Source organism: Rhinatrema bivittatum, chromosome 1 (genome assembly GCF_901001135.1).
Source record: "Rhinatrema bivittatum chromosome 1, aRhiBiv1.1, whole genome shotgun sequence".
NCBI classification, from domain to species: Eukaryota; Metazoa; Chordata; class Amphibia; order Gymnophiona; family Rhinatrematidae; genus Rhinatrema; species Rhinatrema bivittatum.
The window spans coordinates 22,935,689-22,953,640 of NC_042615.1; the positions used below are offsets into that span (position 1 = coordinate 22,935,689).

At 43.0% G+C, this 17,952-nt stretch overlaps 1 long non-coding RNA gene across 1 annotated transcript in view; it reads right to left on the reverse strand.

Moving 5' to 3' along the window:
- Positions 1-17,396: 17,396 nt before the first annotated feature.
- Positions 17,397-17,952, reverse strand: part of LOC115079837 — a 36,018-nt gene continuing 35,462 nt past the window's right edge. The window contains exon 3 of the long non-coding RNA XR_003853395.1: positions 17,397-17,544. This is a non-coding gene — a long non-coding RNA (uncharacterized LOC115079837). The remainder of the gene's footprint in view (positions 17,545-17,952) is intronic.

The following is a 17,952-nucleotide window of genomic DNA, read 5'->3' on the forward strand; positions in this document are numbered from 1 at the left end:
GTGGACGGGATGCATACAGGCAAATTTAGAATTTACTTTGGACTGATGATGTCATCAATAACAAAAGTAGGTCCCCAGCAAGTCAGCCATATTTGTAGTCCTAAAGGACTACAGAATCACAAAAATGGCTGTGACTGGACATGTGAGTCACAGGGAAATATGAGAAGTTTCGTTGTAAAGGTAAGTCAGAGATTTTCTAATCATACTTTACTAAGTATTAGGAAGGTGTATGTAGTAGTAAGATGTTCCATTTGTAAAAAAAAATATCATAGATTTCAATTGTAATGAGAAATTATATCTATAAATGTTCTTTTTTAAGCTATTTTGCAGGATTTATCAGTATGTAACTATTTATGAAATACTTGGGTTAATAAAAGACTTGGAAAAACAGAATTTTATGTTTAGTTGATCTTGGTACACTGATTATTTTTAAATCTTTGAAAGAACGATAGCATTGTATTATGTTCTTGGTGCTCTATAGGTGTAATACCTCCACCCCCTTTAAAGGAGGTCCCACTTCTAATTCCCGCTGAGCCCTGATTCACTCATTACAGAGTTGAGAACAATGATTCTGAGATAGTGATGGGATAAACTTGTAGGACCCTAAAGTGGGTCACTCTTAAAAGTATACAGTCCACACGCCTAGTATTGTTTTCTACATAGAAAATAGATTTTACTGAAGAGTCAAAAGTTCAATATACAGAAACAAATACATCCAGAGTACAAAAACAGAAATGGTCTTCATCCAAGAATAATTTCAAACAGTCCCAAAAATGCATACAAGTCCTTAAGACCCTTAAGCACAGGAATTGGACTCAAGATATCCCTCCTATTTCTTCTCTCTGAAAACCTTAAAATCCAGGGAAATCCTCTTTTCCCTCTCAAATAAATGGTAGCACTCTAACTAATGACTGTAAGAGCTCGATAAGCAATCAATCTTTTATTCTATCACCCTTGGAATCAAGAACCCAGCATGGGTCTGAACAATGCTAGGCTTATTTTCTTTGGAAAAGAACTGTATGAGCCCAATGAGAGGTATAGCCCCTTGGCTACCTCCCACTAAATCCTTGGATAATGCCTGTCTGAAACTAACAAAGAACTCTAGATGACTACTCTAAGAACTCCCCTTAGTGACTCATGGGTTCGCCATTAAACTCCTTTGATACTGTCCTACCCTTTAGGGGATAAACCATCCTGAAACTCCCAAGCAACCTGAATGACACGGAAAGGTCCGTTTGAAGTGGTGTCACCAAATGGCTCTGAAGCAAGTAGAAAGAGGCTCCTCTTTGGCCTGGGCATTTGGTGCCTTCAAAATTTGGCTCCCTAGACATTTGCTTAGATTGCCAGTGTCTAAATCTGAGTCTGCTTAGCACAGGGTCTTTGCTTTCTTGTGAGCCCCAAGAAAGACAGCATACACTCCTCTCTACCTGCTCCTCACCAGCAGGTAGAGAGGAGTGTATGCATGGTGATATCTTAGCAGCATGAGAAGCCAGGCTTCCAGAGAGATGGGTGAAGAGCTTTTGCCATTGGGGAAGTGATGTCTATTGGAAGGTTTCTACCTATATGGCTCCTGCCTATTTGTTTTGCCTATGTGGGGGTTTTCCTGATTAACAGGTCGATACTCTAAGGCCGCGGTAGAAAGAGTGCGGCAGTGCCGGGCGCACCCTCGTTCCCCGCACGCACAGTTCTCTTCACATACAGCTCGATACTCTATGTAAATTACTTGCAAATGCAAGCCGCGTCTGCGAAGCGTTAGGCGAAGGTTAGGACCGCGCAACCCATTTTACTGTATAGGCGCTTAATACAGCGCCTATACAGTATCCTGGGTGTGCTGGTACCTGTCATTTCAAATGTCATTTCAAATGACATTTGAAATGACAGGCATCAGGAAGTGGATGGTTCCCCCCCCCCCCCCCCCACAATAGAGCAAGGCGCAGGGCGAAAATTAAAACAAAAGGGAATAAAGTGTTTTATTATATATATATATATATATATATATATATATATACCTTGTCACTTTCTGAATCCCCCATCTCCACACGGGCGGGCGGGCGGCGTGCGGTCATCGAGGCGGCGGCGGGAGCCGGCGGGCGGGTGGACGCCCGTTCATCCAGGCGGCGGCGGCAGGAACTGGCGGCGGGCGCCCGTTTGATCCAGGCGGGCGGGAGCGGGCGGGTGGGCGCCCGTTTGATCCAGGTGGCGGCGGGAGCCGGCGGGCCGGTGGGCGCATGTTTGATCCAGGCGGCGGCGGGAGCGGAGGGTGGCGCGCGTTTGATCCAGGCGGCGGCGGAGCCGGCGGCGGGTGGGCGCCCATTTGATCCAGGCGGCGGCGGGAGCCGGCGGGCGGGTGGGCGCGTTTGATCCAGGCGGCGGCAGCAGCCGGCGGGCGGGTGGGTGCGCATTTGATCCAGGCGGCGGCAGGAGCCGGCGGGCGGGTGGGCGCGTTTCATCCAGGCGACGGCGGGAGCGGGCGGGTGGGTGCGCATTTGATCCAGGCGGCGGCAGCAGCCGGCGGGCGGGTGGGCGCGTTTGATCCAGGCGACGGTGGGAGCGGTCGGGTGGGCGCGCGTTTGATCCAGGCGGCGGCGGGAGCCAGCGGGCGGGTGGGCGCCCGTTTGATCCAGGCGACGGCGGGAGCGGGCGGGTGTGCATTCATCCAGGCGGAGGGAGCCGGCGGCGAAAGCGGCCTCCAGCAGCCCCCGCCGGCAGTGAATGAATGCACGCCTGTGTACGCCCGTGCGATTTCGGCGCTCAAGGCGTGACATCACGACGCTTGACGTCAAGGCATGTGACTGCCTTGAGCGCCGAAATTGCATGGGCTACACAGGCGTGCATTCATTCACTGCCGGTGGGGGCTGCTGGAGGCCGCTTTCGCCGCCGCTCCCTCCGCCTGGATGAATGCACACCCGCCCGCTCTCCGCCGTCGCCTGGATCAAACGGGCCCCCCCCGCGCCGATCCGCCGCCGTGGCGCCCTGCCGGCCCTGCCGCCGCCTGGATCAAATGCGCGCCCACCGCCCGCTCCCGCCGCTGCCTGGATCAAACGCGCGCCCGCTGGCTCCCGCCGCTGTCTGGATCAAACGCCTGGATGAACGGGCGCCCACCCGCCCGCCGGCTCCCGCCGCCGCCTCGATGACCGCACGCCCGCCCGCTAATTCCTTCATTTACATATCATATACATGCTGCTTGCGGAAAAGGTTACAGGTCGGTTTCAAGAAGCGCTAAGGACGCGTGAAACTGGAGACTGTATCGCAGGATCGCCTTACGCGTCCCAATTGTGCACCCACAGCGAGTTAATCTCCAACCGCACCTTACAGTATTGAGCTGTAAGCAAGGGTGGTTCTGACTATGCAGGGAGTTTCTTGTAAATCATGAGGGTTCCTGCCTATCAAGGGGGGATACTGACTGTGTCGGCGGAGGGTTGGGGAGAGGGCACTTTCTCTTCACTGGAGCTCAGGTAGAGTGGAAATCTCCCATGTTTACCATACTAAAGTGAAAGGGATAGTTAGCCTGGAGTATATCAGGACTCAGCATGCATAATAAAAATTTAATACATGATTTGAAGTAAGTATTAATGTTTTGTCTTTACAGGTCTCATGGTAAATAGTGGGTGGAGAAATACTATAAAGTCTGCCTGGTAGCAGAGACAGAAGGCCAGGCCAGGCTGTGTGACCTGCATGAACTTGATCTTGTGTCTATCTGTGGAAACTTATGTGGGCAATGGAGAGAGTCAGTTTTGTCTAAAGAGGATCTGTGTAAGCTTTATAGTGTCACTGTCAGGCACCGTGGTAAACCTAATTAATACAGTTTGAGCATGTATACAATAGTAAGAAAGACTATGTTAGTAGTAGGGGGAGTAGTAGAGTAACTGGAAATTAATGGTTACTAGATGAGCTCTGAAGAAACTATTCTGTTTTTGTTACTCCAAGATTTCTTTTCTTTTTTTTTACAGGGAATCCCTGCATCAAGTTATGATGAGGATTTATACGGGGTACCTTGAGGTTATCCTTAGTGAAGAGGGATATGTTAAGGCAAAAATGGTATTTTGGGAGCCTTAACCTGTGATCCACTTGGTCAAGGGCTGCACCTGCTAATTGAGGCCACAGAATGGCGTAAACTTAAACTAATTGTTAGCCTGAAACACAGCCTTGCTCCGAAGATTCAGATTGTTAAATGAGAGTCTCCAAGTGATTGCTGGGAAAGAGTTAATGTTCAGGCAACGTTGATGGTTGAGGGCTGCAGAGTGGAGCTGGACTCTGAACTGGAATGCTGGAGAAGCAACTTAGCATGATCAGACCTGGACAAAACATTCACAACTAGTAGTGGACTGTTGGACTAAGTTCAATATTAAATTAAATAAACCTGTTTACTGTGAATAAAACCCTTGCATTCAAGTATACATGAGAACTGTGTTATGTCCAGAGAGCCTTAACATGACAAAGTACTACTTATAAATTATCATTTCTAAAGCTCTACTAGACCTAAGCAGCACTGTACAGATGCACGTAAGACACTACTCCTGCTCCATGAAGCTTACAATCTAATCAAGAGAAATTTTTATGACAAATAATCGGGAGATGTGTATTTATTGTAGAGTAGTACTTAGGATTTAAAAGCAGCTTCAAAAAGGTACATTTTTATGCTGGGTTTGAAGGACCGTGTCAGAGAAGGACCATGATGCATAGAATAAGGAAGTATTTTCCAGGCATAAAGCAGAGAAAATTGGAAAGCATGGAGTCAGGAATTGGTGATTGGACAAATAAGAGTTACTTGCTGGATGATGGCGTTCAAGAGGAAGAGTGGAGGGAGGGAGGAGAGAAGATAGATAATGAATGGATTTATAGGCAAGTAAACAAAGCTAGAACTGGATGTGGAAGCAGACAGGAAGCCAGTGTAGCAACTTTGGGAATTCCATGGTCATAGCGACCTTGAATACTGATAAGTCGTGCAGCTGAATTTTGAATGGATTGTAGTGAAGAAAGACGGTTCAGCGAGAGGCATACAAAGAGCAAGTGGTAATAATCTAAGCAGGAGGTGATAAGAGAGTGGATGAGAATTTTGGTAGCATGCTCAGAAAAGAAGGGATGGGATTTAGTGTAATTATAGAGGAAGAACAGACACACTTTAGCAGTGTTTTGAATGAATGTTCAAGGAGAAGGCGAGAAAAATATCAAGCATGACCCCTAAGGTCACAGGTTGAGGGAATCAGGAGAATGAGAACATCATCGACAGAGCCCAAAAAAGATAGAAGAAGGGAAAAGGGGATTTTAGAACTGGGGGGCAGAAAGGGGGAGATAAAAATTTCCATCTTAATTATGTTACATTAAAGGTAGTGATGGGAGATCCAGGAAGTGATGTCAGACAAACAGGCTGAAATTTGGAACTGGATTTCTGGTGAAATTTCTGGTGTAGTGAGGTAGATCTGGAGTCATCAGCCTAAAAATGGTACTGAAAGCCAAGGGAGGACATTAGAACCCTGAGGTAAAAAGTGTAGATAGAAAAGAGAAGAGGATCTGGGACAGAGCATTGAGGCACACTGACGAATAGCAGAATAGCTGTGGAGAAAGAACCAGTGGAAGATACAGTAAAAGTAGGATGGAAGAGGTAAGAAGAAAACCAGAATCGAGCAATCTCAAAATACAATCAACTATAACTTTTCCAAGACTAGACAACGAGCAATGGTGTCTAAAGCAGCAGACAGGAAGATGAGGATCGCGTATAGGTCCTTGGACTTGTCCACAAAGAGTTTACTGGAGACTATGGCAAGAGCAGTTTTTAGGGAATGTAAGTTTGACAGCCATTCTGCAGCAGATCCAGAATGGATTGGGATGAAGAAAGTCAAGACAATGGGAATGGCACATCTAATCAGTTTATAGTTTTTATTTATTTATTTATTTTATTCACCTATATACCGCCAATGCCTAGGCTCTAGGCGGCGAACAATAAAACATACAAAACAAATATTAATAAACATAACAGAAATATGACATAAATGATATGAGTAGTCCTGCCAGTCAGAATCATAAACAGAAGCTCCAATCAGAGAAGATATTCTAATCATAAACCAGCATCAACAGATACATCTTTAATAATATTTTAAAAGTTTTGGTACAGGTTGGTAGAAGTAATTCCTATGGCATAGCGTTCCATAAAATAGGAGCAGCAACAGCCGAGCATGACGGACTGATGTCACATCCAAGAGTTCTCTTTAGGAAGATCGCAGCAATCTCATTGGACTGTAAAGATGGAGCAGTGCATTAGCCCAGGGAAATGAGTCAAAAACAATCAATTTTTGAACCAGCAGTAGAGTTTTATAAGAAATCCTAAAGTAGACTGGAAGCCGATGTAATCCTTTTAACACTGGGGAAATGTGATCTGTCATAGAGCAACTGGAAATCAATTTCAGAGCTGTGTTCTGCAACATTTGTGGGGCCTTTAGATTTTATTGTAAAGTCTAGCTGGCTGCAGAATGGCCCCATGTCTGGCCGCACTTACCCTGGATGCCACTGACCTGCCCTGACACTACTGGCATGCTACCATGCTTTTGCTGGAAATCTCCTTAGGTGCACTCATGCGCTGCATTGCTACTTAAAGGCCCCGCAGTGGGAATCTGGCCAGCTTATCGAAAGAAAACCACTGTCTAATTGAAGACATTCAGCATGAATATCACTCCATGCAAGTTACCCCTAATCTTTATGTTAAGGGTAGAAATATTTACAATCAAAACCAAGCAACTGTCAAATCCAGAACAAAATTATTGCTAGCAACATTTTTACAGGGTGAGCAGCCTTGATTGTGCTTTGCTTTTGGAGCAGCATCTGAACTGTATTATCCCAGGATGCCTCTGGATAGATAAAAAAAATGTGTATTATCAGCATACAACTGGTATCCTGAAATAGGCCCAGCAAAAAGTCTGCAAATAGGAGTCATGTATACATTAAAATGAGCTGCAAACAATGCAGAGCCCTGCGGGACACCGGTTGGTAGTGGGAGCCATGCAGAGCAATTGTGGTTAGAGTTTACTTGTTGTTGTTGATCAGACAAGATCGAAACCACTCCAGAACACTTCCCAAAATACCCTGCCTCTCTCAGTTATTACAACAAAATTCTATGGTCACTAGTGTCAAAGACCGTGGAGATATCAAGCATAATCAGCACATAATTATTTCTGACATCAAGACCTCTCCTCAATGAGTCAACCAACGATATTGGCAAAATCTTAGTACTAAGGGACATATGGAAATTGTAGGGGCTCTAATACTACACAACCATCCAGAGAATTTGATAACTGAGTTAGAGCTTTACATTTCAAAGTGATGAAAATAAGTCTATAGTTATTTGGCTCATTTACATCAAAATTAGGATTTTTTTAAAGAAGAGTTCTGATGGAAGCTTTCATCAAAGAAATTGGAACACCGGCTTCTGCTAAAGACATATTGACCGCAAAAGTCATAAATGGTAAGAATGAATCTTTATTAATTTTTAAAACATCAACACTACAAGGGCAGAATGCTTGATTCAATGAAAAGACTATACGTGAGATCTCAAATTCAAAAGCTATCTCAAAATTTGACCACTTGACCTCATTGCTTAAAGGGAGTTCAGCAAACCAATTAGGTACCAACAGAAAAGATGATGAAATCTCAGATATTTTGGCACCCAAGCTGTCACAGAGTACGAGCAGTCTAAGGCTGGCTGGAGGACAGTTTGCAGTCTGGACTCCAGTTTTCTCTTGCATGCCTTTATTACACTCAAACGGCACATAGAAGCAGCTTACTTCAGCAATACTTCTTTCCAAACATTTCAAGTAAGCAGTAATTAAATGGAGATTTCAACTCTTGGTCTTCCCCAGGGCCTCCCTTGCTCTCCTCTGAGCCTGTGCTTTATTCCTGCTCAGCCGAGACATCCTGGACCCAGAATGCTCTGATTTAAGGTGGACCAGGCCCAGACTGCTGGGGTTTGGAGGGTTTCTAATGGGCACTGCTACACAAGTATATAAGATATAAATATAACAATAAAGATAAACTGAGGCCAATAATAAAAAAAAAACAAAACTGTAACTGATAACGTATCAAGGACTTTCAGCAGAATAAACATCCTCAGAACATCCCCAAATAAAAGAATCTGGCTGTAAGAATATTCAAATATCGTGTGAGTATATGGGTCAGTAATCTCTTATGTATGTGACACAGCCTCCAAGATGATGCCATCTCCTCTCTCTCCCACTCCTCTACTTATTGATCTTCCTTTGCATCCTCTACTTTCTTGGAAAACAACTGAAATCCATGCATCCTGGATTTCACTTCTTTTCTGTCACCTTCTCTCCTAGAATCCAGATGCTCTCGCATTTCTGCCCTTAACACACACAACTGGCCCCATGTGCCAAGTTTATTACGATACAAGTTTGCAGGAAGCCATCAGATAAAAATAACAATGCTCTCTCAGTTCAGCCTGTATCTGCTAATTTATGCAGAGATCAGGTGGATGTAACATGGAGATCCTAACATTTTTGAATTAGCGTACATGTTAATAGCAATGCACATGCTATTGAGGCTCATTTTTATCATGTGTGCTAAAAAATGTAGGCAGCAATTTTGAGTAGCCCATGTAGTAAATGGGTAATTTCATGGTACTTGTACCCTCATTCTTTGTAGCTAATTTTCAAAGGGAAACTACATGGCTAGATTCCCTTTGAAAATTAGGTAGCATAAATTATGTGCTCAGAGGGAATAAGTTTCAAAGTGTTAGCCTGGCATCTGTTGGGACAGAGTTCAGAGTCTGAGAATGAATGAAGAGAAGGTTTGCTTACCAGTTTTGGCCAGCCTGGAGTCTTCAGGAGCAGAGAGGGGAAGTAGTGCTTGATCTTATACTGTAGTGCTTGATCTTATACTGCCAGTTTTTTGGGAGACAAGTGGCACTTCAGATAGATTTGACCTTGGTTGTTTAGAGACTTGAAAGCAATGCAGAGGGCTTTGAATTGAGCCTGATAGGGGATTAGTAGCCAGTGTAGGTCCTGGAAGATTGGGCTAATGTAGAACCTAGAGCTGCAATCAATTAACCTCTGCGCGGCAGTGTTCTGCACTAACTGTAGATGTTTAAGAAATTTTTGAGGATGATTTATCTTAGTGCAGAGGTAGGCAACGTCAGTCTCAGAGCCACACAAACAAGTCTGGTTTTGAGGCCAGCCATAATGAATATGCATGAGATATATTTGCATATAAGGGAGGCAGCGCATGAAAACGTATCTCATGCATATTGTCTGTGCCCTACAGCCAGTTAGAGGTAACTTCCAGGGCAGGAGGTTGAGGTTACTAAGTAATACATTTATAATAAAAGAAAATATATTTTTAGTCAACACATAATTAAGCTCTGGAATTTGTTGCCAGAGGATGTAGTGAAAGCTATTAGTATAGTTGCATTTAAAAAGAGGTTTGGATAAGTTCCTGGAGGAAAAGTCCATTAACAATTATTAAGGTAGAGTTGCAGAAATCCATTGCTTATTCTTTGGATAAGCAGTTTGGAATCTATTGACCCATTGGGATCCTGCCAGGTACTTGTGACCTGGCTTGGCCACTGTTGGAAATAGGACACTGGGATTTATGGACCCTTGGTCTGACATAGTATGGCAAGCCTTATGTTCTTATGTCTCTATCAATGTATGTCTTTACAACTTCAGGGAGGAAGTATTCAGGAAGTATTTCTTCATGGAGAGGGTGGTGGATGCCTGGAATACCCTTCTGGAGGAAGTGGTGAAGACTAAAACTGGGAAGGAATTCAAAGGGGCATGGGACAAACACTGTGGATCCATAAAGGCCAGAGGATGGGAATGAAGAGAAGAGCCAAGGGGGTGGCTTGCTGAAATGGTGATGGCTACTACCTGGTGATTACTACCCTTACTCAATAAGCCTTCACATGGTTAATGCAACTCCAACTTTTCTCTCTGTATCAACGGCAAGGGGAAATATGGAAAAGAGGATTTGCTTTCAGACAACAACCAACAAGGACTGAACTACGCAGTCTGGGTAAACAAATAAGCATGAGGGTAACTAGCTTATTGCGGTGTTACTACCCTAAACCATTTAAGCCTGATACTTCATTTTGAATGCATATACAGCGCTCTCTAGGAATGTACAATCATTTTTCCCAAATTAGGCAATGTCAACGAAATTGCCTAATTCGGAATGATTCAGGAGAACTGAAAAATGATTGACTTTTTCCAAAATTTCAGGAAAAAAATCATTTTTGAGTTAGTGCGCACTAACTCCCGATAGTGCGCACTAACCTAAAAATGGGGGCCCCCCAAAAATGATCCTGAGCCGCGGGAAAAATGAAATTAACATGGGGGCCCCCAAAACGAATCTCGACACAAAATGTTTACCCGAAGCACATCTCTATTGCTTTCTGCTTCAACAGCAGGGGGAAATGTGGAAAAGAAAATTTACATTCAGACAACATCCAACAAGGCATTGATCTGTGCAATCTGGGTAAACAAGCATCGGGGTAACTTGCTTGATACGGTAGATACTGCCCTAACCATTACGCCTTATGATTTAACTCTGATGCAACTCCAACATTTCTCTCTGTATCAACGGCAGGGGGTGGCAGGAAATTCAAATCAAACAGTTACCAACAAGGGCCCTGAACTTGGTGGATGGTGAAACAGATAAATATGGGAATATAAGTGTGGGAGCTTGCTGGGTAGACTGGATGGGCCGTTTGGTCTTTTTCTGCCGTCATTTCTATGTTTCTATGTTTACAATTACCAGCGAGCTCACCATATTCCCTAAGGTTATATTACTATGACAATCGCTGGACTCAGTATTACTCACACTCTGACAAATTGTCCTCCCTATCCCTCCAGAAAAGCACACCCAATGTAAAATATTCCTTGACCCAAGGGAGCCGGCAGCCACAGGGGAGTGCTCCTGACCTTCTGAGGGTAACAGGCAACACTTTAGCACAAAGATGTTATAAGTAGGGAGAATAAAAGATGTGTCCCTTCACCCCAGGGGCACGCTTATATGGCCAATGATTCCAAAGTCACCATACAAACAATGTAGAGTAGGGGTGTGAAAGGGAAAAAAAATGTTTTCGGTTTGTTATCAGAAGGTGTTTCTCCCCACAAATTTCAGTTCATGGAATGTTTGATTTGATTCGTTTGTGTGAAAAAAAGGAATCAACCGTTAAAAAAAAGGACCAAAAACAAAAACTGGGCAAAACAAGGCCTCCCACCCAGAAAAATACTGGGGCCAGGATCCCCTCCAGTCCCTACTTATCTGGTCAGGTGGGATACACTGGCAAGGACTAGGTCCAGGCTGTAGGACATGGGAGGTTGCCATGACTTCGGCATATGCATGGCCAAAGCTTTGGCTGAGGCCCGGGCTCAGCACCACAGCCGAGGCCTAGGCCCAGGCCCAGGCCAAAGCCTTGGCTTTGTGTAGGCCGAGCCCATGGTACATCACCTGTTATGCGCCAAACTGCGACCTCGGCATTAGCCTACCCAATGCCGAGACTTCAGCCTAGGCCCAGGCTGATAATATGGCCTAGCCTGGAGGCCATATCCTGACTCCAAGGCCTCAACATGGACCCAGGTCCAATACCAAGGCCCTACCCAGAGGCTGGGCCCCAATGCCTGAGCCTCAGTCCATGGTCAGTCCTAAGCCTCAGAGCCCAAACCTTGGAGCTCCTCTTCTTGGTCTTCTTTCTTCAATGCATGAAAGACAATTAATGCCATCAGCTGGGGTTGCACTGAAGTTAATTAACTCCAGGGCATTCAGCCCAGTAGACAGCACCATTTTTATGTACAGCATTTTACAACATTACTGTAAATCAATATGGTGTCTTCCATTGAGGTGAATGTGGATGGCTTCAATTGGATGCCCGATGGATCAGGTAATTATTATTTTTTTATTTTCAGGGGTCTTGGCTGATGCCCTAATGTCAGCATGGGCACCCGCCAATACTCTGGCATTGTGCTCGGACCCAGGCCACGGCTCCTGCTTTGGACCTCAGTCCATGCCCTAGATGAGGCCCCAGCTTCGAGTCAAGCCCTAAGTCGAGGCCAAGGCACCAGCATTGTGCTCGGCCGTAGACCACAACCCCTGCTTTTGCCCTCGGTCTGTTCCCTAGGTGAGGCCCTGGCTCTTGGCCTAGGCCTGATGCTTTAGCTTAAAATGATTAGAGCAAAGAAGTTTATTGCATTGAGGGTTCCCCCAATTCAGTTCGAAATGAAATGAATCTGCCTTATTTGTTGCATTTTGTGCATTTGTTTTAAACAAAAAATGCATATCCCTAAAGTAGAGCTAGATATGCTTGCAAATAGAAGGTTTACAGGTGATGCAGATACGCAACTGTCTTTTAAATAAATGAGAAAATATCACAATGCAGAAGTAGCAGCTCAAAAATTAACCAGATCCCTGAGCCAGGGTCCATTCCCTTGCATCCGGCTCATAAAGTCCTCCCCATTCCCAGTACCGGATAGTGATTGTCTCTCCCCTGCCAGATCCTGGGATCTTTGCTCTTCTGCTAGAAGTGCAGCAAACCCACTTCCAGCACAGTTCTCAGAGACTCAGCCATTCTTTGCCTCAGCTCTGTTTACACTGCCGGCCTGTTCTTACATTTAGCTCAGCAGGGCATTCGCTGTCCAAATCCCTGGCTGTGATTAACACAATTCTCCCAGCCCAGACAGAGTGGGCAGCCTGCTTCACACTGTCTGTTAATCTATAGCTGCTGCAGGACACCTTTAGGAAAACACATTTCTGCACAGATACCTGAGCCAGACAGAGTCTGCTGCTTTTCTGTCCCTCTGGCCAACGGACTTTTTCCTAGCAAGCCCAGCTGTTTCCAAATCTTCCCCTTCCTCCACTGGCTCCTGGAAGATGTCTTAAGCTAAGCAGCCATGATGAGGAGGAGGTCTGTTTTGGTTTCAGCAGCAGTAAGCCATTAGTGCTCTGGCTGTTGCTTCATGAAACACATATTTTAATGTTCTTTCTCTGCTCAATAAGAATTGAATTACTCTGGTATACAATTTTTTAGAAGTCATGTGCTTCAGCAATAAAACGTGCCATTTATTATTGACGTTGATGTGCTGGATTCAAATATGACAATTAAACCATCTGGTGGGCTACTGTTTCCATGATATTTAAGCTTTTACATTTAAATCTATGTCTATTGTGTAGATAGTGCGTAGATATAGTAGAGTTTTAAAAATAAATTGTAAGCTTAGGTCTTTTTGTGTATCTATGGTTTCATAATATTTTACCTGTCCTGTTTATGTAGCACTTTGAAAAATAAATCAGTAAAATATTTATAGCAATAAAATGTACTACTTATGAATTTATTTATTTAGGTGTTTTATATACCATCGTTCCATGAGATTACAAAATCTGCATACATAATCTGCATACATTTTCTTGGACAATGGTCATATACTCTGTGTCAGCATTCACCTTCTAGTTTGATACCGCATTGTATACATATTCTAGATCATAATCATAAATATTCTAGGATGTTATACTAGCTACTGTGCAATCTAGTTCATATTCATGTGTTTTCTTGGTTGACCTAACAGCACATACAGGTTCTAATGCTACTAACAATGTACTCCACATCATTCATTAATTATTGTTTTCTCCATTCACATTATCTCTGGTACTAATATAGTTGTTCTCAGTGTTTTGGTCTTTTACGTTAAATCATAGGCTTTTCTAAAGAGCCATGTTTTCAGTTCACGCTTCAAATTCTTTCTATCAGTTATCAGACATATTGACTCTGGAATTGAGTTCAACTATGAAACAAAAAGCCAAAAACTATTATGTATATATATATAGTATGTGCATAATTTAGTCCTTATTCACTAGCTACTCTTGTATTCATTAAATGGAGCATCCTTTTTTCACTATCCCACAACAGTCTGCAAGCATTGATGGGCTCTATTTGCCCTGATACCATTCATCCATTGCTGCAATGTCCCGGTGAGAATGTTTCCCATATTCATCTTTCCCTGGTCTGCAGTTTTGGTGTTAAGAAACCTAGATGAGAGTGCAAAAATTATATCTTTCTTATAGCTTTTGTATGCCTTGTGGATGTTTTCCACATTTTCCACTCCTTGTAGTTGTCTGCCTTGTTATTTTAGAGAAAATTTGTACCACTAATCTTATGGCTTTCCACACCATCTTTTCCTTGCCATGCAATGCGCGGTTAAACGAGGGCCATCAAAGACACCTTTCTTTATCATTGCTTCGCCCAACCTCTGAAATTTATCACTGAGGTACTTGAAGGCTGCTTCAGTTTTGTCCATGGCCTTGACAAACTTCTTCATCAGACCCAGCTTGATGTATAAGGATGGTACCAAAGATGTACATTAGTCATTTCTGGTTTAATTTGAGATCCTTTCCCTTTTTAACTCACTTATCCTCCGAAATTCCCCAAGTCAAAGGTCATATTTAGCATATCTTGAAAAACTAGTCAGTCAAAAACTTTAAGCATCATTTTCATTCTCCATGACACAGACTTAGTAAAGGTTGTAGACATTCATTTCCGAAGCAATTTTGCTGTAGACCAGTGTTATTCATGACTTTCTAACAAAAAAAACCCCCAGATTGTTTTAATCATAGAAACATGGCTAATTGAAACCAAAGTTACAATTTTGTTTTTGCTCCTTCCTGAAGAGAACAATATTATCCACCAATCAAGAAGGAGAAGCAGGGAAGGAGTTAGGGTTTATATTCAGAAATTCTATGCAAGTGAAGAGCATGCTCTGGTGATTCCCAATTAGGTATGAATGTTTTTTGGATTAAGTTTGGAAAAGCCTTTCAGTGGGTATTACTTTTAGTTTATTACCTCCCCTCCTCTATTAATAAGATGGGGTGGAACTGACAGAGCTAATGCTCACGCTGTCTTTAGAACACTGGCACTTGATCACCTTAGAAGATTTCAGTATGCATTTTGCGGATGCTCATCACACTGCAGCTTCTAATATTTTTTTTTTTTAGCAATTATGACAACAGTGAATTCAGTTTGTTAAATAAAATTGCTGTTGCCATTCCTATTCATTTCTGCCCTGCCCACCAAGCTGGCCATAGGATTGATCTTCTTGCAGTTTCTGATTTAATAGTAATATTGTGCCACTGATTTGGTTGGACCATTATATTTTGACATCTACTCTAGGCCCCTTGCAAAAGGTGAACCATACTACTGACCAAAGTCTGGTCAGACGAGATAATTATCACAATTGGCAGAGACGAGTTCCTCAAATCTTAAGTATAAACTCTCTTCATATGGCAGTCGATAGTTTCCAGGTGCTTTGCAAAGTATCTCTAGATACAGTTACCCTACTGAATAAGATTGTGAGCTTTAGGCATGAAGAGGATAATTGGTTCACTAGTCATCTGAGGCAGCTGAAAAGAGAGAATCATCATTTAGACAGACAATGGTTGAAATCTAGAAATTTGTTTGCTGTGGACCTCTCTTACAAAAAGCTATCATTTTGGTTTATAAAGGTTTCTATATAGCCAAAATTCTGAAAGGTAATACCTCTTCTAGGGAGCTGTTTCAAATTATGCACAATGCCCAGGCAGAATAGGATGTGCATGTGTTTGAAACAAATGGTACAACATAACAAATGTTCTCATATATATTTCTTTTCTTGCCCAACCCCTTGAAACAAATAGAGAGGTCCCACAAATAATACAATTCTCAATCCCTTTTTTAATATTTCTCATTTATTCTAGGGTCCATTAATGTATATGACTGTTTATTGCGGAGATAAAAAAAAAAACCCAACTGGTAACTGTGTGTGACCTTGCTACTTTGTCAGAGCCTTGACAGAGCCAAAGCAGGACAAGTTAGCAAGGAGACTAACTAGAGAACAAATGTCAGTGTATCATCTTTTTCAACTAGCCTTTAGCAACTTTCTGGATCAAATGACTCTGACCCACTCCCACTGTAAATTCTAAGCATGAATGAGGATCTCTGTAGTTCCTCATTATCTATTCATGGTGGAGAAGGACATGCTACTAGAAGTTCTCACAGAGATATAATAAAGCTTAAAAACATTGAGATTTCTACTGTTTGGGATTTTGCCAGGTACTTGTGACCTCAATTAGCCACTGTTAGAAAAAAGAGACTGGGTTTGTTGGAACCTCAGTCTGACCCAGCATGGCAATTCTTGTTTCTATATTCTTAAATGGCTGCTTCTGTTCTTCCCTGTGCAGCAGTATTTTTACACACTGTGCCAGAAATACAGGCAGTACACTGATGCTGATTTTGATTTGTTTTCTTCACTGGTGGAGGGTAAGGGTGGGAGGCAATGTGGAGATTACAGTTGTGGCAGTGCTAATGGTTCTTTATCTTTTTCTGGACACCACTGAAGTGAGCAGTGCATGCTCAGGGACTGAAGAGAAGAGTCTAACCAGGCTAACAGTCTTTTTGTCTGTTTGTGTTAAACAGATTTTTATTTGTTTGTGGAATCAGTCAGCACTAATATAGACAGACAGCACAAATTCACTGTAAATATATGTGAGTATGCATGTGTGTGTGAGTGATACATTCTCCATCCAGTGTGTGGTACTGTGAGTGGGAGTACAGTTACAGTATCATAGAAACATATAGAAACATAGAAATGATGGCAGAAGAAGACCAATAGGGCCATGCAATCTGCCCAGCAAGCTTTCAAACTTATTTTCTCATACTTATCTTACTCCAACCGATGAGTTCAGAGACCTTATTGGTAATTTTTTTGATTCTAATTTCCTTCCACCCCACTATTGATGCAGAGAGCAGTGTTGGAGCTGCATCAAAGTGAAGTATAAGAATTAATGTTTGAGAGAAGTAACCATCATATCGAGCAAGTTACCCCGATGTTTGTATACTCATACTGCTCAGATCAATGCCTTGTTAGATGTTGTCTGACTGTAAATCATATTTCTTCATTCCCCCATGCCATTAAAGCAGTGAGCTGTGCTGAATATGCATTCAAAGTGAAGTATTAGGCTTAATTTGTTAGGGGTAGTAACCGCCGCATCAAGCAAGCTACTCCCACGCTTATTTGTTTACCCAGACTGTGCAATTCAGTCCTTGCTGATTGTTGTCTGAAAATAAATCCTCTTTTCTTCATTCCCCCTGCCATTAAAGCAGTGAGCTGTGCTGGATATGCTTTCCAAGTGAAATAACAGGCTTAATTGGTTCAGGGTAATAACCGCCGCATCAAGCAAGCTACTTCCACACTTATTTGTTTACCCAGACTGTGCAATTCAGTCCTTGTTGATTGTTGTCTGAATGTAAATCCTCTTATCTTCATTCCCCCCTGCTGTTGAAGCAGAGATCTATGTTGGATATGCATTGAAAGTGAAGTATCAGGCTTAATGGGTTTGGGGTAGTAACTGCCGCAACAAGCAAGCTACTCCCATGCTTATTTGTTTACCCAGACTGTGCTACCTTGTTGGTTGTTGCCTGAATGCAAATCTTCTTTTCCATATTTCCTCTTGCAATAAATTCATTTATAATACCAAAACCCTCAGTAAGAAGTACACTGCAATCAATTTGATCTGTCAAGAAAAGAGAGAAGAGTGAATGTTTGCAGGGTTGGCAGCTTTGACAGGGGCAACAGTAAAAAAGGCATGCAACTAAACTGAAGAAGGACTTTCTTAGGTCCAGAATGTCAGGAGGGGAAGGCAGCACAATACAGAAGAAACTGAAATTTGAGTAGCATGTCCCACTATCACCTATTCCTCTCCCTCTTGTTTTGGAGTGGAGGGAAAAGGCAGGAGAATCATCCAAAACTAGCATTAACAGGGCAGGGGTAGCAGAAATGCAATTCCCAATTCCCAAAACCAGCAGTGAGATCCTCTTTCGTCCCTGCTTCTGAGGCAGTGAAGGCAATATTTTCAAAAACTGATTCTGAGGAAGAATCTTGTCTAGGATTTTCTGAATCAGAAAATATTAAAGAGCTAGTA